Genomic DNA, 27,834 nt, shown 5'->3' on the forward strand with positions numbered 1-27,834 from the left:
TTATTTCATGACCCCTTTTAGCCCGCTTGATTCCTCTTTTAAGATTGGTCCTACTCTCCCAATATTCCCCCAGGGCCCGTTCTGTTCTTAGCTGCCTGGGCCTTATATACACTTCCCTTTTCCTCTTGGCTATTTCCACGATATTTTCCTGTCACCTATGGTTCACGAATCTTTCCTATCTCTTGTTTACAAAGGGACATGCATATCCTGCACTATCTTTAGCCTACCTTTGAAAGCCTCCCACATGTGGACTTCCCTTCAAATAGCTGTGTCCAATCCACATTTCCCAGCTCCTGCTTAATTTTGATATAATTGGCCATGGTCCAGTTTAGTACTTGTCCCTTAGGACCACTCTCATCTTTGTCTACGAGTATTCTAAAACTTACAGAATTGTGGTCACTGTCCCCAAAGAAATCCCCCACCGCAACGTCTACCACCTGGTCTGGCTCATTCCCCAACACCAGGTCCAATATGGCCCCTTCCCTCATCGGACTATTGACATACTGCTCTAGAAAACTCTCCTGGATGCTCCTTACAAATTCTGCCCCATCCAGACCTCTGACACTAAGTGTATCCCAGTCAATATTGGGAAAATTAAAATCTCCCATCACCACCACCCTGTTGCCTCTACATCTATCCATAATCTGTTTACCTATTTGTTCTTTTGCTTCACGCTCACTGTTGGGAGGCCTATAATACAGCCCCATCAACATAACTGCACCCTTATTTCTCAGCTCCACCCATAATACCTCACTGCTCAAGCCTCCATAGTGTCCTCCTTTAGCACAGCCGTGATATCATCCCTGACCAGCAATGCAACTCCTCCCCCCCCTTTTTCTTCCCTCCCTGTCTTGTCTGAAGCACCTATATCCTGGAACATTTTGTTGCTAAAGATGCTCTTCCTTCAACCAAGTCTCTATGATTGCAATAACATCATACTCCCAGGCACCAATCCAAGCACTAAGTTCATCTGCCTTACCCACTGTACTCCTTGCATTAAAGTATATGCACTTCAGGCTGCGTTCATCTGCTCTCTGCCTATGGGCAGCACAGTGGCACAGTGGTTAGCACTGCTGCCTCACAGTGCCAGAGACCCGGGCATCTGTCTGTGTGGAGTTTGCACATTCTCCCTGTGTCTGTGTGGGTTTCCTCCGGGTGGTGAGGTGAATTGGCTATGCTAAATTGACTGTAGTGCTAGGTAAATGGGTACATGTCGAGGAATGGATCGGGGTGGGCTGCTCTTCGGAGGTTCGGTGTGGACTTGTTGGGCCAAAGGGCCTGTTTCCACACTGTAAATAATCTAATCTACTTATCCCCTTGGTAATGCTAACTTTCTGATCCTTACAGTTTCCACCTCACTGTCTCCTCCTGCTCCTGTTTTCGATGTTAATGTTTCTATGTCTGTTTCTGGGACCTCTCCACTCTCACCGCTCCTTTTAAGTTCACCACCTCTGCTCCCAAGTCTCACTCAGGTCAATCATTAATTTCTCTGCTTCAGTGGACTGTTCATTTTTCTTTTCACCTCAGTGCTGCTACCCCCAAGTTCCACATTGCTCATATGAAGGATAAACACTGACAAAATAATTTTATTCATTTTACAACTTTTAAATATTTCTAAAGCGATCTTGTGATGCATTAGCTAGTGTCCCTCTCTCTGAACCAAAGTTTTGAGACCAAGTCCTACCTCAGAACTCAATAGCGACAGAAGGTACAACTGTATACTGCCAAAAGGTTATTAACAACCTGCAAATCTTCTGATATTCCTGTGGCAGGAATTAAGAGAGCTATCTGGTCATCTATACATTAATTAGAATCATTGAATCCCTACAGTGGGGAAACAGGACATTTGAACTATCAAGTCCACACCAACTCCCTGAGCAGCACCCACCCAGACCCATCCCATCCCTGTAACTCTACATTTCCCAATCTACTTAACCTGAACATCTTTATAACTGTGGGAGGAGACCAGAGCCCCCAGAAGAAACCCACACAAAAACGGGGAGAATGTGCTAACTCGACACAGACAGTCACTTGAGACTGGATTCAAACCCAGGTCCCTGGAGCTGTGAGGCAACAGTGTTAACCACTGAACAACAATGCTGCCCATTTGACATGATGTGCTGGCCCTCAAGCTACAGGTTTGCAAACTGTCCCAGGAACAGCTAGTTATGGAAACAGTCATAAGCGTGTTTTGTCTATCCCCTGTAACAGTGGATGCAGAAAATAAGGAATATATTTTCTGTGAATAACCAGAGTACAGTGTGACTGAAAATTTTAACTGAAATGATAAATTATACAAAAAAGCTCCAATTTATATTTCTTGCATCCCAAAATTATTTTTTCACATCAGCAAAAATGATGAACAATAAAAAGAAACTCAAGTAAAATGATAACTCCAATGAAGAAAAGAATCAAAAGGTAACATTAATAATGAGTGCCATCTGCTGGCTGGTAAGGCACATTACACCATTAAATTGTTTTGAGACTTTTAGTAGGTCAGAGAGGCCACGAGGACTTGCGTTTATATAGTACCTTAACCACAATAACAGAATTTGACATGAAGTTATGGAAGAGGATATTAGCACAGAAGAGTCAATGTTTACTCAGAGGTAGGTTCTGAAGAGTGTCTTAGAGGAGAAATGTAAATTGGAGAGGGGCAGAGATTTAGGAAGATAATCCCACAGTTTAGGGACATAAGTAACTGAAGAATGAGCAGCCAATGGTAGGTCAATTAAACTTGGAGATCTTCAAGAATCCTGATCTGTAGAAGTTTAAGTACTTGACAGATCAGGATGGAGAAAACAGAGAAAGAGTTTGAAAATAATGAAGTAATGTTAAGGTTTAAGTATTGACAAACTGAAAGCAAATCTAGGTTATAGAGTTCAGGGGGTGTTCATTTAATGAGACATAGTAAAAGTTTGTCAAGATGCAGTAAAGTTTTAGATGACCTCAAGTCTATGTTGGGTAAAACATGTGTGGCATGAGAGGCTCATTAGCACAGTCAAGGTTAAAGGTACCAAAGTCATGGATGAAGGTTTCAGCAACAGCTAGTTAGGCATGGGCTGAGACAGATCATCTGATTGAGGTAGAATGAAATGGTTTTAGGAACGGAGCAGGTCATCTATAGTCAATAGGGGATCTCAGGGTCAAATATGATGCCAATAATATGATTGGACTGGTTCAGCCTCAGACAGTTGCCAAGGAGAGGCTGGAGTCAATAACTAGGCAACAGTTTTTGTGATGGGATCAAAGACAATAACTTCAATCATCCCAAAGTCTGGTTAGGAGAAGTAATGAACGGTTAAGCAAGACTTTGGGAAGAGTGAAGTGGTTGAGCAAGCCAGTGATGTGGTAGATCTGGGTGCCACGAGGTGACATGCGGAACTAGGCAGAAACAGCGCAAGAGATTTGGGGCTGTGAACACACCTTTCTGGTAAAATTGGGAGTATTTGGAAAGGACATCAGTCAATGTGCATATGGGCTTCAAAGTTATGAAGCTTTTCCAAGTCCCAGGATTTTCCATCATCCAGATGAAGTTTAGAGCGAAAGCCAGAATTGAGCAGCAGCAGAAAGGCAATATTTACAAGGTCTGTCTCTATCTGTACAATGTGCAGTGAAATAAAACACAATATTATTCACATTAAATCAGTTCAATCTGCTTAATGCACCATCATCAGGTCAGCCTTTTGTACACTGTTAATCACAAACATCACCAACAATAACATATTTACGGAAACAATTTTCTCTCAAAACTTCTGGGATATATTTCTGCCCAATGGCTACATTCCCATCTCTCAGATCAATAACCCTCATTCTGCTATCCCCTCATATGCTGCACAAACACTCCATGGATCAAAGTCAAAATCAACAAACATTGTTTGTTGTCTTCCCTCATTATTCGCAACCTTTCATACTATCAACAAATTCTTGATGCTCCTCTTTTATTATACTGTTTGTACCTGCAGCATTTTAGATTAGATTTCCTACAGTGTGGAAACAGGCCCTTCGGTCCAACATGTCCAACATGACCCTCCGAAGAGTAACCTACCTATACCCATTCCCCTTCCTGATTTACTTCTGAATAACGCACCTAACACAATGGGCAATTTAGCACGGCCAATTCACCTGGTCTGCACATTTTTGGATTATGGGAGGAAACCCACACAGACATGGGGAGAATGAGCAAACTCCATACAGACAGTCACCGAGGCAGGAATCGAACCCAGGTCCCTGGCTCTGACAGGCAGCTGTACTAACCACTGAGCTACCGTGCCACCCTTTTCTGTGTTGATAAACACCTTCAGTTGTGACCATCATTGCTTCTTCTACCATTAATGCACTATTCTTTCTGTAAACAAAAGGCAGTAAATTTACACCCACATCTCTTGAGATGAAAAGAATGAAAAGTGTGTGGGTGATCAGCTCCTGCAGCTGGAGAAGGTGAAAGTTAAGCCCCTGGTCAATTTCCAACTGATATTCAGTTTTACATTTTTTGCTTCCTTCATAGTTTCCAAAGCTACACCTTCTAACTGCCTTTCTGAAATTAATACCTGGCTACTGTCCTCTAGCCTTCCATTCTTAATGTCTTTCCAACCAGTAATTCACGCAACCACTTCTGATATGAATGATCTTGACTTCAACAAAACTTCCATAATCACTCTCAAATATAACCCACAACAACATACCTCCCAAGTGCAAATATGCTGATTTCAACACAAATGCTTGATAACTTGCTTAGCCATCTATCACCAGACCAGGACTGGACGATAGCAAGCTTTACCAAGCCTCACTTGACTAGAAGTGGGTGAATTCAGAAACAATAAATGGAATGCTCAATCTTTTAAATGGAGGTTGCAGCATGAATTTGATGTTGAATTTGAACAAGGCATGGGTCAGGCACAGTACTTCATGCATCTGAAAGTGTTGTTAAAAGTAAGGAATGGTATTTCAGCCACCTGAAGGAAATTCAAACTACTTTGTGTCAAATCCTCTCACAATAGCTCCCATTGATTTTGCACAACCTGCTGCAGAAAGCCCAGCAACACCACCACCAATAATAAGGACCTACGCCAAACAGAAAATACACCAGTGCTGCACATCCTTATTTCAAAATTAACATTAAACATGTCAAGACAAAAAAAGATTTGCTATATTTACAAGTTTTTTATTCCAACACAAACATTCTCAGAGTTGATATTTAACTGAAAGGAGTCGATTGGAGAGGGCACTGAAAATGGACGAAAACAAGGAGAGAGAGAAAAGGGAAGAGGATGAGAAAGGGGGTCAAAAACTGAGCAGAGGTAGTGGCAGAGAAAAGGGAACAAAGTTTGAGATAAAAGGAGAGAAAGGCAGAGCCCTTAACTGATTGCCAGCTCTCCATTACCAAAACTCTGCACTGCATGTCAGCAGAGCAGTGATGTCTTCAGGAAGCTAAAGCAGTGGATGGATTCTCCCCAGGGCCTGAGGGCTTCATAGGCAGCATCAGCAGCAAGCTCCAGGGAGAATCAATGAGAGGGTCACACCTTGGAATAGAGGTTATCAAGCCCCCTCCCCTATCAGCCCACACACACAAAGCGACTGGGACTGGACACTTAGAGTAGGACTCGATGGTTAAATCCCAGCAGAAGTGAGATTTTTCTTTATTCTTTCATGCGATTTGGGCATTGCTCACAATTTAATGCTCATCCCAGAGCAACTTAATGATCAACCACATTGCTGCAGGTTTCAAGTCACATGTACAGACCAGACCAGGTCAGGTTAAAGAGTATTAGTGAACCACATGTGTTCTTAGGACAACTGGCATGGTCACCATTAGGTGAGCTCTTTACTCCAGATCTTACTGAATTCAATTCCACCACTTGCCAGATAGGACTTAAACCCACTGTCTGCAGAATGTAGGCCTGGGGTCTGGTAATCCAGACCAGGCGAAAGTGAGGACGGTAGATGCTGGAGATCAGAGTCACGAGTGTGACGCTGCAAAAGCACAGCAGGTAGGTATCATCTGAGGAGCAGTAGAATCAATGTTTCAGGCAAAAGCCCTTCATCAAGAATCAGGTTCCTGATGAAGATGTTTTGCCCCAAACAGCGATTCTCCTGTTTCTCGGATGCTGCCTGACCTGCTGTGCTTTTGGAGCACCACACTCGTGACTCTGATCTCCAGCATCTACTGTCCTCACTTTCGCCCGGTTCTGGATTACCAGCCCAGTGTTGTTACAAACAATGCTAATGCCCACACTCTCCCTACCTCCCATTTTAATTGGCCAGTAAGAGCCATGGGTGGGTGGGCTGCCCAATGACACTCAGCCCCTTATGTGTGAAATTGCAGCATGCGCAGGATGGTAGCCATGTATCTTCACTGCCTTCATACCCACTAAAGAGTTAACATTAAAATCAAGTTGAAGATACTCAGATTGAGCTCAATCCAGTTATTGTGAAGCAGGCCTTGTGTTACTCATTGACTATTTTACAATAAACAGAAAAGTTTCACACAAGACCCTCTCTTTAAGTTTGCATGCAAGCAAACAATTTGGACATTTTCTTTAAAAAAAGCAACTAGCGTGTCATTCTTCTCACTTGATCAGTTTGATTTCAAAATTAGTCACAGCGCTGAGTAAGCTGACAATAAAAGAATTTTAGTGAAGGAATCAGCACCGAGCACCTGTATAATGATGCAATGCAAACAGCTGCACTTTTATCTCTCAAGTTCTGCCAATCTTACCTTTGCAGGGGGAACCTTGCCAGCAGCTGTGATTTGGCCTGTGAAGAAACATCCAAAGTGATTTGCAGCCAACACTACAGCTTTATACCTGCCAGAGACAGAAAGAGAGAGATAATCAATTGATTCTGAATTGGCTGTGAGGCAGTAAAAACTGATCACAGCTAATTTTTGCATGCTTAGCCTACAGTGAACACGTGTCCCAATGGGGAAGCCAAAGCTTGGTGAAGATTAGGCCTCAAATTGTACCTCAATCAGTTGGGCAAGCTGCCAAAACCTGTTTCATCTCCAGAAGCAGCTCACCCATGATAAGAGGATTCATCTCACTCCATCTCGCTACCGCGGCCATTGGAGAATCCCATGGGGAGCAGATGTGCCTCTATGTAGCAATTTAGGATAAGATCTGTCCTAAAGCACACTTGAAACCCTAATTTATATACGCATGGTTTAAGTGGCTGCTGGGACACCGAGAAATTGCCCAATTCCTGATGTGATCAGATGTATTTCAAACTCTGCTGGAAAAACAGACACCTGAATTTCTCCTTCAAATATTCTACATGTCACATAGAATAGTAAGTCAATTCAAATCACCGAATTTCTATTCCAGGCACATGATAATGAAAGTGCTTTTTCACACAGGACACTACATTATCTGTCACTGTCCACAAACCCTAACACTCAACTATGTTATTATACTCAACTACGTTATTATAGCCACCTTTAAATGAGAGCAACATAATTTCAGAAGGGACTCAGCTAATCCTCCACAACCTTTTGTGTATCAAAGATTTACAAAACTCCAGTATTCTATTTCTGACATTTTAATATATCTCCTTGGGATAGTGTTGGGTTTACCTGATCAAAAGTAAAGCCCATCCACAACAGATGATCTCTCAAATTATGAATTTACCCTTAACATTTTGTCCAGATGACAGCAGGGAATCAGAATAAAATCAATATAACTTGAGAGTTGTTGAGAACAGGAGCTCCTAAGATCCAACTCATTTCACCTTATTCACTGGAAATCAGCCAGAAAGTGCTGCCAGATGGAATTACAGAAACAAATCTGTGTTCTACTTTCAGGATCCTTTCATGTTTTTACATTAAATCTGGAGCATTCCCAGAACAAATGTCTTTGTAATTCCTTAGAAGAAAGGAGTCAATAAATATATTTTGTAATATTTATTCTTGAGGTACAGATGTCCCTGGCTTTTATGACCCAACCTGAATAGCTTAAATAACGGGCCATTGTTTTGGGTACTGCACTGCGTGTGTTGAAGACACTCTGATAATGTTATTTGGTTGTTTAATACAACTGAATGTCTTCCCAGACCACTTCAGTGGGCAGTTAAAAGCCAACAATGTTGATGCAGGACTGGGGCCTAATATAGATTAGGCTGGGCATAATGGCCAACAGTGAACTAGTTGGGTTTCTAGATCTGATAGCCTCATATCCACTTTTTAAACTTTTTTTTAATTTCCACAATTACTTGTATGTACAAGCTGTTGGAGTGCCACAATGATATGTGAATTCTTTGGGTTACCAGGACAACCAATCCAATATCACAGCTACTACATAATGTGCTCTATCATAGGAGTCCGTCCATATGATACTAAAGTATAGCCTTTCGTCAGTTACTGTTCCTATACATAGGACACTACAGCGCAGTAAAGGCCCTTCAGCCCTCGATGGAAATAGGAGAAAAGAGCAATGAGGAAAGGTACAACATCCTTGCTGTAGATCAGGATGATAAAAAGAGTGAGAAGGTTACACTAGTTTAGATGGCACTTGTAAACATGAACAACTATGTAAAGAGTGTCATGGAAATTAAATTGACTCGACTCAACTATTAGCAAGAGCAAAGAAAAATAACTTTATTATATTTTAACCTCTGCATGCAGGGGGACCAATACACTTGGCAAAAATGCCTTGTGTAAGGGCACTTGAGCATAATTCAGATACTCTTCTTATACCATTCTTATCATGCTCTCAAGGACAAAGATTGGGAAGACTTGAGTTGTTATTTTTTTTCATTTCCTTGTTGTGGACATACTATTCTTATGTTTTCCTTAGCTCAAATCTGAAATCGACTGCTCACAAGGCCAATTTGAATGTTTACAAAGTTCTGCAGAGACAAGCTGTTCCTCGACTGCAGTCTTCAGCAAAGTTGCAAAGTGTCAGAAAAGTTTTAAATTTAGAAAAGCATTTCAGATTTCACAGTAAATGGTGAATTTGTTAATTTTCCATTACAAGAGTTACAAAGGATTCAAACTGATCTTATTTCAGAAAAGCTAATTAACTATTCAACAAAAAGAAGTCAAGGGAGCATTGCAAAAGTATTGGAAAATTAAGTACAGAAAATATTAGAAATCTTGGAAATTTAAGGTAGAACATTCATCTCAAAATTCTTGAATCATCACAAGTCCTAAGCAATACTTTCCATGCACCAGTCAAAAACAATTATGTTTCTTACCCTGAAATATTGGCCATTGAACTAAGAGCATTATACCCTTGGGCTATTGTAACTCGGGGAACTTGGTCCATTGCTAGCACTATGGCCTTTCGCAGAGAGAGTTTATCAAGCAGCTCTTGGTTCTGAGTTGGGTAGATGAAGCTGACCAGAGTTACTGCATCTTTTAGAAGGTCAGCCTCATGAATGCCCAATGCACTGTGAAGGTTGGAGCCCGAACCTGAAAGAAAGATTTTATTAAAATATAATGGAATTGCAACACTTTTCTTTCCATGAACAATTTACATACTTAACAACTTACAAGCAGTCAGCCTTTACTGTATTATCCAACAGAGGAACATTATTTTAAGAAATACCCCATGACCAGTTCTGTTCCTTCACATCTCCCAAAGATACTGAGCACATTGATCAAATGACTCTGATAGTGATAGGAAATTCTAGCATCAGGGCTGAATGGACACTGTGCAACAATCACCTTGACAGGAATGTTCCCTCTCAGTTGGGGAATACTTCAATGGTCAAGGACATTTGGCCTTAGATCTTCAGGTGACTGTCCTCCAAGAAAGACTTTGAGATAAACAACAACACAGAATTGCCAAGCAAAAACTGATAACCAAGCATTATTCGCATGAGGACGGCTTCAACTGTGATCTTGGCTGCCTGTTGCCCTACATGTAACCTCACCATACTGCTGTGTATCTGTATCTGTAACATCTTTACTGTCGTACTTTGATACCTTGCTGTGATCTCTCTACCTTAATTAGTTTGTACAGTTTTGGATTACTCACTAATTTGATTAGACCCTTGGCATGTGACTCTTAAACCTATCATGTTATTTCAACCATTTGGTTTGTCTCCAGTGCCATTTTATTTCATTATTTTGTAATTATCTCTCTGCCTCAATTAATCAGATCATAGGTCATCCCTTCGCTTGCTATTCAGGTGTTGACACTTTACTCAGACTGTCTGACACTATTAATTACTTGTTATTCAGCCTGTCAACACTCCACTCACACCATTTGTACAATGTTTGATCTCTTTATCAGTATGTTCTGTGCCTGTGTGCTTCTCTTCATTTCACCTGATGAAGGAGCAGCGCTCAGAAAGCTTGTGATTTGAAATAAACCTGTTGGACTATAACCTGGTGTCATGTGACTTCTGACCTGGTCCACTCCAGTTCAACAGTGGCACCTCCCATCAGGAGATCAGACAGATGTTTCTGTGGCATGAAATGTGAATACAGAAGACTCCCTGCGGTCACAGAGCAGCAACAAGGCATCCTTCTAGTGAGGAGAATCAATCAGAAGTCATGATTCAATGACATAGTTCAGAACAGAGATTTGGTCTTGAAGGAAGATTTTAGAGTGTTAAGAAAAGACTTCAAGTGCAGGAACCTGAAGATTACTCCCACAAGCTGGTGAGCACAAGAACAGGAGGACAGATCTATTAAACATGTGGCTGGAGAATGGGTACATTCAGAGGCATTGCGACAGTGGGAGGTGAGAACTGTACAAATGGCAAGGGTTACACCTTAATAAGGCAGGAACTGACATCCTCACAAGCGGGATTTGCTGTTGAAGTGGGTTCAAACTACCTTTTCATGGGAATGGAAGCCTGAGGGGTGACCCAAATTGGAAAGGAATTAAACTGGTAACAGAAAGATTAGATGACAAGGAAAATAAAGCCAAGCATCAGTTACACCTTGAATGCAGAATGATGCCAAAATAAGCAATGAAAAGGGAACTCTACCTGAGTGCACAGATCATTCACAACATGACCGAAATAAAGGTACATGAGGGTAACATCACTGAGGTGTGGCTCATTGGTGATCAGGACTGGGAACTGAATATTTAAGGATATCCAACATTTAGGAAGGACAGAAAAGAAGGAAAAGGAAGTGAAGTTGTGCTGAAAATAAGGGATGGGATTAGTACATCATTAAGGGAAGATCTCGGAATGGAAGAACAGTGTGTGGAACAATGGGAGAAACTAAAAACAGCAAGGGGCATAGTATAAATCAGGAAATGACAGAAACGTGTTGTCATGGGTGACGCCAAACTCCATATAGACTGGGGGAAACAAATTCAGTACTAAAACTGTGGAGGTTTGGTTTCCAGAAAGTTTTAGGGATGGTTTTCTAGAGTAGCGTGTTAAAGAGCCAACTGGAGGACAGACTATTTTGGAGCTAGTCTTGTGTAATGACAAAGGGCTAAATTAATAAAGTTTCTGTAAAATAACCTTTAGGGATGTATGACCATGATGTTTGGAAGCTGATTGGCTAACTAACAGAAGATAGAGTATTGGGGTAAGGAGGATATTTTTAGGCTGGCAACCTGTAACTGGTGGACTGGCACAGCGATCATAGCTGGGTCCATAATTATTTACAATGTATATTCATGACTTGGATGAGTGAAGTGACTGTACTTGTGGATGTCACAAAAATAGGTGAGAAGACAAGTGATGAGGATGACACAAAAAGTCTGTAGAGGATATAGACAGGTCGAGTGAGTGGCAAATGGAGAAATGTGAGGTTATGCACTTCAGCAGGAAGAAAAGGGGAATATTATTTAAATGGAGAATGGCTGCAGAAAGCTGCAGCACAAAGGGATTTGGGATTCTCATCCATGAGTCGCAGAAAGTTAGCATCCAAGTTCAGCGGATGATAAGGGAGGCAAATTGAATGTTTGCCTTTCTTTCAAAGAGAATGGAGTATAAAAGTAGGGAGATATTGCTTGAACTATACATATTGCTTGAACTATACAAGGCACAAGTCAGAATACAAGTGGAATACTTTGAACAATTCTGGACCACTAAGCTGAGAAAATGTATTCCGGGATTGGAGGCAGTCCAAAGAAGGGATTGTTTTATAAGATATTGAGTAGATATAAGTAGATTGGGCTTGTACTCATTGGAATATAGAAGAATAAGAGGCAAACATATTATAAAGAATTAAGATTATCTTAAATGGGGAGGCCCTAGTGGTATTATTGCTAATTGTTAATTCAAAGACCCAGGTAATGTTCTAGGGACCCAATTAAAATTCTGCCATGGAAGATGGTGGAATTTGAATTCGACTAAATAAAGCTGTAATTTAGATTGTAATGATGATCATGAAACCATTGTTTAGATCACAGTTGTGCTGGAAAAGCACAGCAGGTCAGGCAGCATCCGAGGAGCAGGAAAATCGACGTTTCAGGCAAAAGCCCTTCATCAGGAATAGGCTGATTGTTGGCAAAAAACCCACTGATGCCCCTTGGGAAGGAAACTGCCATCCTTACCTGGTCTGGCCTATATGTAACTCCAGACCCACAGCAATATGGTTGACTCTTAAACATCCTCTGGGTAATTAGGGATGGGCAATTAATGCTGACCTGGACAGCAACACTTACATCGCATCATTTTTAAAAAAAATCAGATTCTTTGGGAATTGACAGGATAAATGCAGAAAGGTTGTTTCTCCTTGAGAGAGAGTCTCAGACCAGAGGGCATCATCTCAGAACGAGGGCCGCAAAGACAGAGATGGGGAGGAATTTCTTCTCGCAGAAAGTAGTGAATCTATGGATTTATTTACCACAGAGTGCTGTTGAGGCTGGGTCATTAAGTATGTTCAAGACAGGGATGGTCAGATTTTCAATCTTTAAGGGAATGAAGGGTTATGGGGAAAGGGCAGGGAAGGAGAGTTGAGGATTACCAGATCTGAGGGAAGAGTACAGGAGACTCAATGGGCTGAATGGTCTACTTCTGCTTCTTTATTTTATGGTCTAATCTGAAACACAGGTGTTAAATTTGAATAAGGGGAATTATGAAAGCATTTATGAAGGCAAAAGTTTGCTGAGTCGGGTTGGGAAAGTTGGGAAAGGCGTGACTCTGCATCGGCAATAGACAGTCTTTACTGAAATATTCTAGGTCTTATAGCAACTATACATTCTCTCAAAATGGAACAACTCCAAAAATCAGTAAACTATGGCTCACAAATGAAGTCATGGACTGTACAAAACCAAAAATAAAGGCATATAAAGTGGCCAGAAATCATAATAATTCTGAATATTGGGGTTTTTGTTTAGAATGCAGCAATGGAGAACTAAGAAATTGAGAAGAAAAGGAAGAATAGAATACAAATGCAATCTAGCGATCACATAAAAATGGACTAAAGGCTTGTGCAGATGCATAAAAAGGAAATGTTTGGCTGAGATGAAAAGGATTTCATTAAAAGCAGTGTCAGGAGAGTTTATAATGAGCAGAAAGAATGGCAGAGAAGCTAAATGATTACTTTCTGTCTGTTTTCTGTGACAAATATACAAAAAAAAATTCATAGAATTAGAGACCCAACTGATTAAGGAGCATGAGGAATTAAACAAAATTAGTAAGAAGGTTGAATAAGAGAAAGTGGATAAATGCTTGGGACCTGATGGTGTACATCACAGTGTACTGACAGATATGGCCGTAGAAATACGTGATCATCTTCCAAACCCCACAGATTCTAGAATGAATCCTGCAGACTGGAAGCTTGCAATGTAACTCTATTATTTAAGATAGGAACTAGGAAAAAGAAAAGGAACAGACCCATCAGCCTCAAATCATTAGGAGGAAAAACAATACAATCTATCAGAAGAAACACAATAAATGGACATATGTATAAAAGCTATCAAATTTGGTAGAGTCAGCATGAACTTGTGAATGGAGACTCATGTTTGACAAACCTGTTGGAGTTTTTAGAGGATGAGACTAACCAAATTGATAAAGCAGAGCTGATGGATGTAGTAGTTTGGATTTCCCGGATAATGTGCCCAATAGGAATCTTGGCTAGCGAAATTAAAGCATATAGGATAGGTCATGGACTAGTTTTGACTAAGAATTAGCTAACAGACAGAAAACAGAGAATATGAATAAATGGATCATTCTCAAAATATCAGGCAGTGGTTAGTGGGGTACCACAAGGATCTGTGCTTGGGTCCCCGCGTTCACAATATATATCGTGATTTGGATGTGGAAACCAAATGTAATATTTCCAAATTTGCATTCAATACAAAGCAAAGCAAGAATGTATATTGTGAGAAAGATGTAAAATGTTTGAACAGAATTTGAACAGGCTTAGTGATTAAGCAAGAACATGGTAGATGGAATACAATGTGGTAAAATGAGGGGTTATCCACTTGGGTAGAAAGAACAAATATGCAGAATATGTCTTAAGTGTTGTGAGGTTAGAAAGTATAGATGTGCAAAGTGACTTAGGTGTCCTATCAGTAAATCTCTGAAAGCTAACATGCAGACGTGGCAAACCACTAGCAACGCAAATGGATTGCTAGTTTTAATTTTAATAGTGCAACAGTCATGAAGCCTCGTTTCAACTGTATAGAGCTTGGTCAGATCATACTTCCAATTGTGTGTGTGGTATTGGTATCTTTGTCTCAGGAAAGCTTAGTCTTTGAACATATTCGAAGTGGAGATCGATAAATGTTTGATTATTAATGGTATAAAGGGTTATGGGGATAGCACAGGTAACAGGTATTGAAGTGTTCAATCAGTAATGACAATATTAAATGGTGGACTAGGTTCAATGGGCTGAATGGCCTACTCCTGTTCCTACAATCTTATTACATGCACAGACCTAGACAGTGTTAGCAGAGTTTGCGACCTGATCTTGTGTTGGATAGGGGGTGGTTGTACATGGAGACAGGGAGAAAGGAAAGAAGGCTTCACAAACATAAATAAGGGCCCCCGTTTTGTTTTGAGCATTATTCTATCTATTCATTGATATAGGGCAAGAAGTGAGCTACTCTTAAGGAATAATCATTTTGGAGATATGAATCAATTGTCCAGATGAAATGATGCAAGATTTCCCTTTCTTCCTTATGGAAAACCACCTGGGTTTAATTCCATACCCACTTTCTGTTGCAGAGAATTCCATAGGGTCACCACTCTCAGGTGACGAAGTATTTCCTCCCCTCAGTCCTAAATGGCCCACCCTATATCCTTAGACTGTGACCCATGGTTCTGGACACCCTGGTCATCAAGAACATCTTGCCTACGTTTACCCTGCCCAGTCCAGTTAAAAGTTTATAGCTTCCTACAAGATCGCTCCTCATTCTTCTGAACTCCAGTGAACCTAGTCTTAACTGACTCTCTTAATACGTCAGTCCTGCCTCCCAGGAATCAGTTGGGTAAATTGATGTTGCACTGCATCCATAGCCAGAACATCCTTCCTCAGACAAGCAGACCAAAACTGCGCACTAAGGTGCTGTACAGTTACAGCAAGGCATCCCCACTCCTGTACTCAAATCTTCTCACAATGAAGGTCAACATACCATTTGCCTTCTTCACTGCCTGCTCCACCTGCCTGTTTACTGTCAGTGACAGGCTTACAAGGACACCCAGGTCTTGCTGCACCTCCCCCTTTCCAAATCTATCACCATTTATCTACCAAAGACAATAACCTCACAATTATCCACATTATACTTCATCTGCTACACATTGTCCACTCACTCAACTTGTCCAAATCACACTGACGTAGCTTTGCATTCTCGTCACACCACCTAACTCTCTGTCATTTGCAAATTTCCCACATCTAAATTATTAATATATCATGCGAATAGCTGGGCTCTATGCACTGTTGCCTGCTTTACCCACTAGTCTCTGGCTGCCACTCAGAAAAAGCCTGGATTATTCTGACTCTTGGTTTCTTGTCTGCATGTCAGTAGACTAAAGGCAATCCTATGAACTATAATTTTACATTCTAATGTATTATGTGGACCTTATCAAACACCTTCTGCAAATCCAAATAAATCACATTCACTCCCCCGATCAACTCTCCGAGTTACATTCTCAAAACATTCCAGAAGATTTGTCAAAATAATACCCCTTTCATAAATCCATACTAACTCTGTCCAATCCTGTTACTGTTTACCATGAACTCTGCCACTAGATCTTTTATAATAGACTCGAGCAATTTTCCTGTTACTGATGTCAGGCTAACCAGTCTGTAATTCCCTACAACACTGACTGTGTCCTTGAGACTGAGGGAAGTAACTTGCATCAAAGGAGCTTTTCTCAAGATAATCATTAATAGATTGTCATTTTATTGAAGGTTAGAAAGCAATTAGCCAATTCTGAGTAAAATTAAATGAGTAGTTTGAACAATCCTGAGGTAAAATTCTTCACTGATTCTATTTGCAGACCATGTATAAAAATTGGTTCTCTCCATCCGAAATGTATGTTTCCATTAATATGAAGAGACAAGTCTCTCATGTTAAGCAGAGAATGCACTGTATTCTCCAAAATAGATCTGGAAACACAATATTTGTTGCTAAAGAAAAATAAAACCATAGCTTAGTGACTTGAGTGCATGGTGTGGAAACAGAAAAAGATATAATAGTTTAAAAGTGAAAAAATAAGTCTTACCTTGACAACAAGGTCTGAACCGAGGGCCTCCTTCATCCTCATAATTTTGGCACCAGCTCCTCTGTATTGGTCATCTGAGAATTTAGATGCTTCACCAGCACCAGATTCTACCACAACATTAACTCCTTGCTTCACCAGAGCCTGAACACCGCCCGGAGTCAAAGTCACTCGCTTCTCGTTCTGGAAGATCTCTTTCAGGACTCCTACAGCCATCTGTTATTAGGGAATTCCTACCATCACAAATCAACATTCCACCCATTAACTATTGCAACAAATTAAACCACACAACAAATAAAGCAAGACTGAATTTTGGTCTTTTTAATCAATTTACATAACTGATTAAAAAGTTACATCCCAGGTGCATGTCTTCTCCCCACATTCTAGCTAACTAAGGCATGGGTTCAAGCCGATTCATATTGTTTCTCATAAAATAGTTCCACCATTTGAAAAATGTAAACACTTTACTATAAAATGTCACCACTGCAAACAAAGCTAAAATTAATTTTTAAAAAAGACTGTGGCTCAAAAATCCAAAATAAAGAAGATTATGTGCATTTAGACAATTTGAGCTGTTATGGCACAGAAGCAGTCATTTTGGCTTCTCACATGTACATCAATTCCATTACCTTGTGCTAATCTCCTGCCTTTTTTCCATACCCTTGCACATTATTTCTCTCCAAATAATCATCCAATGCTCTCAAGTGCCTCAACTGAATCTGCCTCCACACATTTCCAGGCAATGCACTCCAGACCCTACTCACTGTGTGAAAATGGTTTTCACTTGCACATCACTTTAAATCTATGACCTTAGTTTATTCTTTTCCAAGTGGGAAAAGCTTCTCCTTGTCTTTCCAGTCGCTAATGATTTGAAAGTCTCGATCAAATCTCCTCTCAACTTTCTTCTCTCCAAGAAGAACTGTCCCAATCTATCTTCATAATTGATGTTTCTCATGCCTAGAACCATCCCTGTAAGTCGCTTCCGCACTCTCTCCAATGTATTCAAGTCTTTCCTACAATGTGGATTCCATAACTGTACTCAATACTCCAGCTGATCTAACAAATATCTTGTACATGTTCATCATTGCCTCCTTGCTCTTGTACTCTATATCCCTACTAATAAAGGCAAGAACATTGTATGCTTTATGAACTGCTCTCTCCAGTTTGCACTTACACCTTCAATGATCTGTGCACATATACATCCAGGTCTCTCTGCTCCTGCCTCCCCTTTAGAATTGTATCCCCTAATTATATTGCCTTTCAAGGTTCTTCCAATCAAACTGCATCACCTCACACTTCCCTGCATTGACCTCATCTGTCACCTATCCACCCATTCCACCAGTCTGTCAATATCCTTTTGGAGTTCTGCATTGTCTTTCTCACAGAGACAACTTTAATGAACTCCCTCAACTCTTAGGAACTGAAAAGTGGGGGAAAAGGTGCTTTACACTACAAAATAATTCTTAATTAAGGAAGCACATTCCATTTTTTTAAGAATTTAATTGACCTCAGCAGTTGTACTTATCTTTTTTTATTCAGGTTAAAGCACCTATTATCAACCACCTTTTACAGCCACGTTCTAAGAGAAATTCATAAATCATCTGTGGAGGTCATGGATTAAGGTTTTCTTTTGAGTATTAGCATTAACCAAACTAGTACTAAGTACTCTTGGTAATCATATCAAAATGGATCTATTCTTATCTGCTTACTGGAAAGTTCACTTCAACAAACAAGGTCTAACTCTTTATGTCCTGGAACCAAATTTTCCAAAACATAAATGCACAAAATACATGTGGCAAGCGGAATCACAGACTGAAAATTAAGTGTTCTCACCAATGAAGGTACATACTCAAAATGAAGCAAGTTTTCAAAATTATTCAAGACATAGAGACTACCACAAAAATAGTTTCAGCACAGGTCTTCTTGTCTTCACAACAAATTTAATAAGAAGAAAAATTAACAGATTTTAAAGACCAGATGATTTAACTAGGTTTACGAGATTAATCTTAACTCAGCATGAGTGAATTTGGAGATTTGTCTCAGAAACACTGACTACACTATTAGAAGAACCAAAGACACATACACCAGACACTACCAACTTCATCAGCAAAGACAACTATCATCAAGCTAGTGGACCTATGCCTTACCATTCACCACATCCAACAACAAAACCTACAGACAAAACAACAGAACACCCATCAGATCTCTGACATCAGGGTTCTTATGAGAGACAGTAATGCAGAGACTTGAACAAACAGCTCTGTCAATCATCCAACCCAAACTTTAGGTCTGCAACGTGGATGACATCTTTGTCATCACTAAACGAAACAAACTAGAGAGAACCTTCAAGACCATCAATAATCCCCTTTACTGGCATCACATTCACTAAAGAGAAGGAAAACACAACAAACTGCCATTCCTGGATTTAATTCCAAGATGTAGAGCGAACCGCCAATAGGGAACCTCAAACCAGTACCTACAGGAAATCAGCACATACAGACCAAATACTGAACTACAGAATCAATTATCCCAACATTCACAAACGAAGCTGCATTAGAACATAAAAGATCTGAACTCCAGAGTTGAGGTTGGAGTGACAGCTTTTGACTTGAAAGAGCAAGCCCTGTAAAACTGGAGTCAATGGGATGAGGGAGAAACTCTCTACTGGGTTGGAGTCATCGGAAGATGGTCATGGCTGTTGGTCAGTCAGCTCAGCTCCAGGATATCTCTGCAAGAGTTCCTCAGGGTAGTGACCTAGGCACAACCATCTTCAGCTGCTTCATCAATGACCTTCCCTCCATCATAAGGTCAGAAGTGGGAATGTTCACCAATGATTACATTATGTTCAGCACCATTCACAATTCAGATACCAAAGCGGTCTGTGTTCAAATGCAACAAGAGCTGGACAATATCCAGGTTTGAGCTGACAAGGGACAAGTAATATTTGCACCTCATTAGTGCCAAGCAATGACCATCTCCAACAAGAAAGAATTTATCCAGAGTGTTTAACATTCAATGTCATTATTATCATTGAATCTCCTTTTACCAACATCCTGGGGGTTACCATCGACCAGAAACTGAACTGGACCACAATATAAATACAGTGCCTACAAGTTTAGGTCAGAGGTTTAGAATTCTGCAGCTCCTAACTCACCTTCCCAAATTTGTTCACCATCCGCAAGTCAGGAGTGTGATAGCATAATGTTACTTGTCTGGAGCTCCAAGAAAAGCCAAGAATTTTAATTTCATTCAATATGAAGCTTGATTGGCATCATATCCACTGCCTTCAAAATTCAATCCCTCCAGTTTTACACAGTGGAAGCATAAATGCCAACTATAAGATGCACTGCAGAAATTCTCAAAGGCTCCTTCAACAGCAAATTCCAAACAAGCAACCTCTACCATCTAGAAGGATGAGAGCAGTAGATCCATGGAAACACCACCAGCCACAATTTCTGCTCCAAGTCACACACCATCTTGTCTTGGAAATGTATCATTGCCTCTGGGTTAAAATGCTGGTGGTATTTCCCTAATAGCACTACAGATATAATTACACCATATGAACTGCAGCAGTTCAATACGTTAGCTCACCACCATTTTCTCCAAGGAGAAAGTGAGGACTGCAGATGCTGGAGATCAGAGCTTAAAAATGTGTTGCTGGAAAAGCACAGCAGGTCAGGCAGCATCAAAGGGCTTATGCCCGAAACATCGATCCTCCTGCTCCTTGGATGCTGCCTGACCTGCTGCGCTTTTCCAGCAACACATTTTTAAGCACCATTTTCTCCAAGACAACTAGAGATGGACAATGAGTGCCAGTCTAGTTAATGATGCCCACATCCTCTGAAAAACATTTAAAAATATAGGATTCCCTGATTTGCTGTAAATGTGTAAGTGATTGATAACAACTGTATATTTATAATTTTACTATCATTTATTTGGATATGGTGATGTAATGTTAATTTTCCTGGACTAGTAATTCAGACATTGCGACTTCATACTGATGGCTGACCTGAGGTAGATGGAATAGGAGGAAAGCCATGTGCAGTATGAATTTGAGAAAATGACATTTTTGAAAATTCATTCTAATTTGCTTATTGATCCCTAGCTCTCAGAAGCTGCTTACAATATTTATATGGACAAGGTGGAGCCTTAGATGACTTTCAAATTAATTCAAACTTTCAACCTGAACCTGTACATAATCAGTATTGAAAATGTGTGACAAATAACTTGAACTCTGTACAAATTATAGGATAGAGTCAGCATATTAAGAAATAGCCATAATTTAAAATATCTTTGTTCACTTTTAGCATCATAGCTTTAATCATGAGGACTTTTGAACTCAGAACACAAAATGGTGGATTGATGGAAACTTGGCTAGAAATCACAAACAGAGTAGGAGCAAAGAGTAGTCAGTCTGAGTGGAGAAAGGCAGAGAGTAGGGCTGCACCAAGATCAGTGCTGGCTAACACTGTTATTCATAAATGACATTATATCAAATTCTAACAAATTCACTGGATGATCTGACTCCATCAGTGACAACCAGTTTTATTTGTGCTCGGTAAAACTCCAGTCAGTGGAGATTTTTTTCTTTGATCCACACTGACTTCAGTTTCATTAGGACTCCTCAATGCCTCACATGTCAAATGCTGCCTTGATGCCAAGGGCAGCTAATCTCACCTCTGGAGTTCAGCTCATTTGACCACCTTTGGACCCAAGTTGTAATGATCAAGGGGAGACTGATGATACAGTAATTGGCGTGCTTGTATTTGTCCTTGTTTTTGTGAACAGGACATACCCTGTGCAATTTCTCATTGTTGATAGATGCCAGTGTTGTAACAGTGGCTTAGCTAGGGGCACAGTTAAATCTGGAGCATGTCTTGAGTACCATTGCTGGAATGGTCTCAGGGCCCATAACCTTTGTAGTATCGAGTGACTTTAGCCATTGAATGATACCACGTGGAGTAAACTGAATTAGTATTTGTGACCTTGGGGCCTTAGAAGGAGGTCATCTGTTCAGCACTTCTGTCTGAAGGTAAATGCTTCATGCTTGTCTTTTGTAATGATTACTGAGGATGGCGAAACTTGTGGAAAACTTGTGCAAAACTCCTGCTCTATTTAGTTATTGTCCACCATCATTCATGATTATATGTGGCAGGATTGCAGAGCTTAGATCTGCTCAGTCGAACGAGGGATCATTTTGCTCTCTCTATTAGAGTCATAGAGTCATAGAGATGTACAGCATGGAAACAGACCCTTCGGTCCAACCTGTCCACGCCATCCAGATATCCCAACCCAATCTAGTCCCACCTGCCAACACCCGGCCCATATCCCTCCAAACTCTTCCTATTCATATACCCATCCAAATGCCTCTTGAATGTTGCAATTGTACTAGCCTCCACCACTTCCTCTGGCAGCTCATTCCATACACATATCACCCTCTGCCTGAAAACGTTGCCCCTTAGGTCTCTTTTATATCTTTCCACTCTCATTCTAAACTTATGCCCTCTGGACTCCCTGACCTCAGGGAAAAGACTTTGCCTATTTATCCTACCCATGCCCCTCATAATTTTGTAAACCTCTATAAGGTCATCTCTCAGCCTCCGATGCTCCGGGGAAAACAGCCCCAGCCTGTTCAGCCTCTCCCTGTAGCTCAGATCCTCCAACCCTGGCAACATCCTTGTAAATCTTTTCTGAACCCTTTCAAGTTTCACAACATCTTTCCGATAGGAAGGACACAAGAATTGCATGCAATATTCCAACAGTGGCCCAACCAATGTCCTGTACAGCCGCAACATGACCTCCCAACTCCTGTACTCAATACTATGACCAATAAAGGAAAGCATACCAATTGCCTTCTTCACTATCCTATCTACCTGCAACTCCACTTTCAAGGAGCTATGAACCTGCACTCCAAGGTCTCTTTGTTCAGCAACACTCCCATGGACCTTACCATTAACTGTATATGTCCTGCTAAGACTTGCTTTCCCAAAATGCAGCACCTCACATTTACCTGAATTAAACTCCATCTGCCACTTCTCAGCCCATTGGCGCATCTGGTCCAGATCCTGTTGCAATCTGAGGTAACCCTCTTCGATATCCACTACACCTCCAATTTTGGTGTCATCTGCAAACTTACTAACTGTACCTCTCATTCTCACATCCAAATCATTTGGTTAAATGACAAAAAGTAGAGGGCCCAGCACCGATCCCTGTGGCACTCCACTGGTCACAGGCTTCCAGTCTGAAAAACAACCCTCCCCCACCACCCTCTGTCTTCTACCTTTGAGCCAGTTATTACATGCTGCATAAACAATACCAGATAATTAACTAATCAATGGAAATCAGAGACATTCCTTTGCTCAAAGACAGAGTAGGAAGTGAATTTTGCTGTTACAGGAAGTGATTGAAGTGAATTCTCTAGATGCACATATGAGACGAAAGAGAAGTAAAAAGATATACTGATGACTGAACTGAGATAGATGGAGTGGGAGAACAGCCATGTGAAGAATGAAGAATGAATCAGTGCAGACTGGCTGGATCTGTTTCTGTGCTGCATGTTCAATGTAATGAGATATAATTAGCTTACAAATGGCTTGTTATATTGCTTCATTGTTCTTTCCTAAGATAGATTATTGACTATACAGATAGATCAACTGTACAAAACACACTGTAGTTTATACTTAAAGATTAATATGAAAATATATCAAAATATTTTGAAAACCTAATATGGTATCCCCTTTAATGACAATAATATGTTTACCCGAACACTTCAGCAAATACCATTTTCATTTAAATAATTAGACAATTTACATTAGATGACAAAGAACCTATAGCACCAAGAGGCCATTCAGCCCAATGGGTCTACAATAGGATTTGTGCTTCACACAAACCTCCTTTCACACCATTTTATTTAACTTATCAACATCAATTTTGATTCCTTTGTCTTGTGTGCTTCGTTGCCATTTTTCTTAGTTACATTTAGTCTATTTGCTGTAATTATTTGCTCTGAAAATGAATTCCACTTCCTGGGAAAAGTTTTTCCAGAATTCCCGACTGGATTTATTAGTACAGGTTGTTCTGCTATAGTGCGGGTTTTGTCAACGCAAATTCGCTGTAATGTGATTGATAAATAGGGGAACTGTTTCTAAGATGCAAACTTTTAAAACATGTGTTGACTATAGTGCAATTGCATCACCAACACTTCAACTTTTTTGTTTTGTGCAATTCTCGTATAGGAAGGGGTTGCACAAGAACGCAACTATCGCACTGCAGCAGAAATGCTATCAGGCAATCTTTTCATAGTTAAAACAGTAAACAGTTTGTGAGACCTCCTGGTGTTTTTTTTAAAAGATGGAACAATAGAAGCAGCCTGAATGGATGGGGTTCAAGCTCCCATAGAACGAGGATTTTTAGTTTTTAACTTTCAGCGATTGAGGGGGTCTTAGAGTCACTAGGTCATACAGACCGACAGCATGTGGGTCCTTTTGCCCAAACTGGTCCATATCGACCAAAATGTCCATCAACACTAACCCATATTTCTCTTTCCTATCCATGTATTTGTCCAAATGCCTTTTAAATGTTGTTAATGTACCCATCTCAACCACATCCACTGGCGGCTCATCCCATATGCGTACTACCCTCTGGGTAAAGAAGTTCCCTTTTATTCTTTCTCCTCTAACATGAAACTGATGCCTCTAGTCCTTGATTCTCCAAAAAAGATTGAGTGCATTCACCCTAACCATGCCTTTCATGATCTTGTATACCAAAAGCACCCCCCTCCTCCCTCAGTCTCCTATGCTCTATAGAATAAAATCTCAGCTTGTCCAACTTCCCCCTATAACTCAGGCCATTGAGTCCTAGTAACAGCCTTGTAAATTTCTTCTGCACTCTTTCCAGTTTAATAACACCATATAACAAGGTGACCAAAACTGAACACAATATTCCAAGTGCGGGCTCACCAATATCCTGTATAATTGGAACATAACTTCCCAATTTCTATACTCAATGCCCTGACTGATGAAGGCCAATGTGCCAAAAGCCTTCTTCACTGCCCTGTCTAGCTGTGACTCCACTTTCAGAGAACTGAGAACCTGAACTCCAAGATCCTTCTGATCCACTACACTCCTTAAGGCCCTACCATTCACCACAAAACTCCTACCTTGATGTGACTTCCCAAAATGCAAGACCTCACACTTAACTATATTAAACTCCATTTGCCATTTCTCAGCCCACTTCCCCAGCTGATCAAGGTCCTGCTCCAATTTCTAATAATGTTTCTCACTATCCACGATGCCACCTATTTTAGTGTCATCTGCAAACTTACTAATCATGCCTTGTACATTCTCATCCAAATCACTGATATACATAACAAACAGCAGTGGGCCCAGCACCAACCCCAAGGCACTCCACTAGTCACAGGCCTCCAGTCCAACAAATATCTTTCCACTATTCCCCTCTGCCTCCTACCATCAAACCAGTTATGTCTTGAAGCTGGATGTGGAAGCTCTTATTCTTCTCCCTGTTGCAGCTAAAAGCTGAGGTTCGTTTCCTGCTGCTAGAATTGCATGTGAGACAATCTGTTTTACTGAATTTGCTTTTGTTAAGGGTGTGCTAATGAGATATTACCATACTGGAACAGTTAATTAGTAGCAGTTAATATATCTATCATTTTGTTAAGCATTTCGATGGAGTTGTACTTAAATCAATTATTTTCCTTTCTTTTTATTTTGTCTGTATTTTTAATTCTAGTTTAAAAATTGTGTTTGGCTTAACGTCAAGTAGTTTGACCAATCGAATTGCAGCTGGAATGCAACACCTTTAAAATAAGAAAACATTGGGGTCTAGACTATTTTCCGAATATATTTTGAGGAGATTTGGTCTGATGCATAAAGTAATGACTGCCAATGTGCCATATGTATGAACTCCAGCTTTATACTCAGCTACAACTGAAAACTGTTCTTCTACATCTACCCCACCAACACCTTTCAGCATGTTAGAAACCTCAGACTTTGCTTTTCTCGAAGAGTTCAGTCTTTTACAATAAGTACTAATGTGAATTAAACATTAAAGCAGCATGAGCATTGATGTATACACATATCTACAATTTTTCACATACGTCAGAGACTGATTTAAACATTATCATTCTGGCAAGCCTCTCTCCAGTCCCAGTGTAGGATAATGTTTAAATCAGTCTCTGACACATGTGGAAAATTGCTAATAGATGACTCCTCCCACTCTGTATCATGCTTGAAGTAACAAACTTCTACCAGATGATGGAGCTGTCCAACATCTAATTTAAATTAAAATTGACAGAACAGTGGATGCTGGGAATCTGAAACAAAAACAAAAGCTGCCGGAAAATCGTTCAGCAGGCCTGGCAGTATCTGTGAACAGAAATCAGTGTTAATGTGTTGGATGTAGCGACCCTTCCTCAGGCTTTGATAATATACAAATACTGCTGGTTCCTGCATTAAACTTCCACTGTTCCATTCTGCAAAAGATTCACACCATTGAACCAATGTAGCAAATTGTCTCCAGCCTTAATTACATCCCAAATAAAAACATCCACAAACCACCTCCCTAATACTCAGTCATTAATTTGTTTGTGAAAAGTGGCATTTACAGCCCATGCCCAGAGTGGTGGAGATGGGAAGGATGGCAGATGCTGGAAGCCACAGTCAATAGATGATACCCTTTGTCAGGACTTTCCTGCTCCTCGGATGCTGTCTGACCAGCTGCGCTTTTCCAGCCTCACATCTTTGACTCACCCAGAGAGGTGTTGGGAGCTACTTTATTGAACTGCTCAATCAACATAACAACCCAATTTATCTGACCATAGTCACATTGCTGTTTGTGTGCTTGGTGTGTGTGCAAGAGCTGTTATGCTTCCTACATTACAACAGAGTCACTGCACTTCAAAGGTACTTTCACTGGCTGTTACATGCTTTGAGGCTTCCAGATTTTCTCTTCTGCAATTCATATTTTTGAAGGTTTCTTTTCTCTTCAGCTGACCAGCATGTGCTGCCCGTCCCTAGCTGGCCTTGAGAAGGTGGTGGTGTGCTGCTTTCTTAAACTGCTGCAGTCCACATGCTGAAGGTTGACCCACAATGCCTTTAGGAATTCCAAAATTCTGTCCCAGTGACAGTGAAGGAATGGTGATATATTTCCAAGTCAGGATGGTGAGTGGCTTAGATAGGAATGTGCTGAGGTGATATTCCCATGTATCTGCTGCCTGGAAGGTCTAGAAGATGCTGCTGAGAATCTTCGGTGAATATCCGCAATGCATCTTGTAGATTGTACACACTGCTGCTACTGAGCATTGGTGGTGAAGGGAGTGAATATTTGTGGATTTTTACTGAAATCATATTAATCATCACTCGAATACTGTCCTTATTTGAAAGCACATTATTCATTACTTCTAATATCTTGATTTGTTTCAGCTTGCAGGATGATTAATATTTAAGATTATGAGGCAATAGGTAGTATCACAGCAGGTAAGGCAAGTTGGGATCAGAGGGGAAAACAAAACGTCAAGTCTGGCAAGATATCATCCCTGTGTGGGTAATAGACTGCACCCTCGATAGTAATACCATGATAGGAGTGCAGCAGATGTGCAGCCTTACACATCACTCCAAAACATAACATGGTACAAATTATTGCCTCTGTAAGCTGTTTCTCCTGTACCTGGTTTCTGGCACCAGAAGGCTTGGTGAGTTCTCAACTTCCATAAACGTTGGGTCCTCACCGCCTGCAATTTTACACATGTCATTGTACTTAGTAGAGGACTGCAGCAGCTGGTGACTACTGGGCGGAGAAGGCTTGCCATTCTGTGGGGAGGACCAACACGACCGTGCAACCTTCAGTCCTCACTGTCGTCCTACAATATATAAAAAAATCACAGCACAACGGTCATATTCCTCCAGCAGGTACTCTGCTAATAATAGGTCTTGATAAATGCTATGACACAGGCTTAAATCTTAAGTGGCTAAATTGGATAGCTGTTGAAAACAGGTGCATTGGTAGTGTCCCTGCCTCACATTCAAAAGGCCTGGTGTTTAAGAGTCACCAACCCCTACTCTAAACACCTGAGCTGCTGGTGCAAAATAGTGATGTCAGTTGACTAGTAATCCAGGGCTTAGGTCATACTACTCAGTGACATAGGTTCAAATGGCAGGAAATAGGATTGAGTTAATTAATTTGGAATTAAAGGCTAGTGTGAAAACCCATCTACTTTGTGAATGCCCTTGAGAGAAG

At 40.6% G+C, this 27,834-nt stretch overlaps 1 pseudogene; it reads right to left on the reverse strand.

Annotated features, from left to right (window-relative positions):
* The window catches only part of LOC140479462 (NAD(P) transhydrogenase, mitochondrial-like), a 184,778-nt pseudogene that overhangs the window by 149,342 nt on the left and 7,602 nt on the right, over positions 1–27,834 (reverse strand).

Source organism: Chiloscyllium punctatum, chromosome 1, assembly GCF_047496795.1.
Source record: "Chiloscyllium punctatum isolate Juve2018m chromosome 1, sChiPun1.3, whole genome shotgun sequence".
Taxonomy (NCBI): Eukaryota; Metazoa; Chordata; class Chondrichthyes; order Orectolobiformes; family Hemiscylliidae; genus Chiloscyllium; species Chiloscyllium punctatum.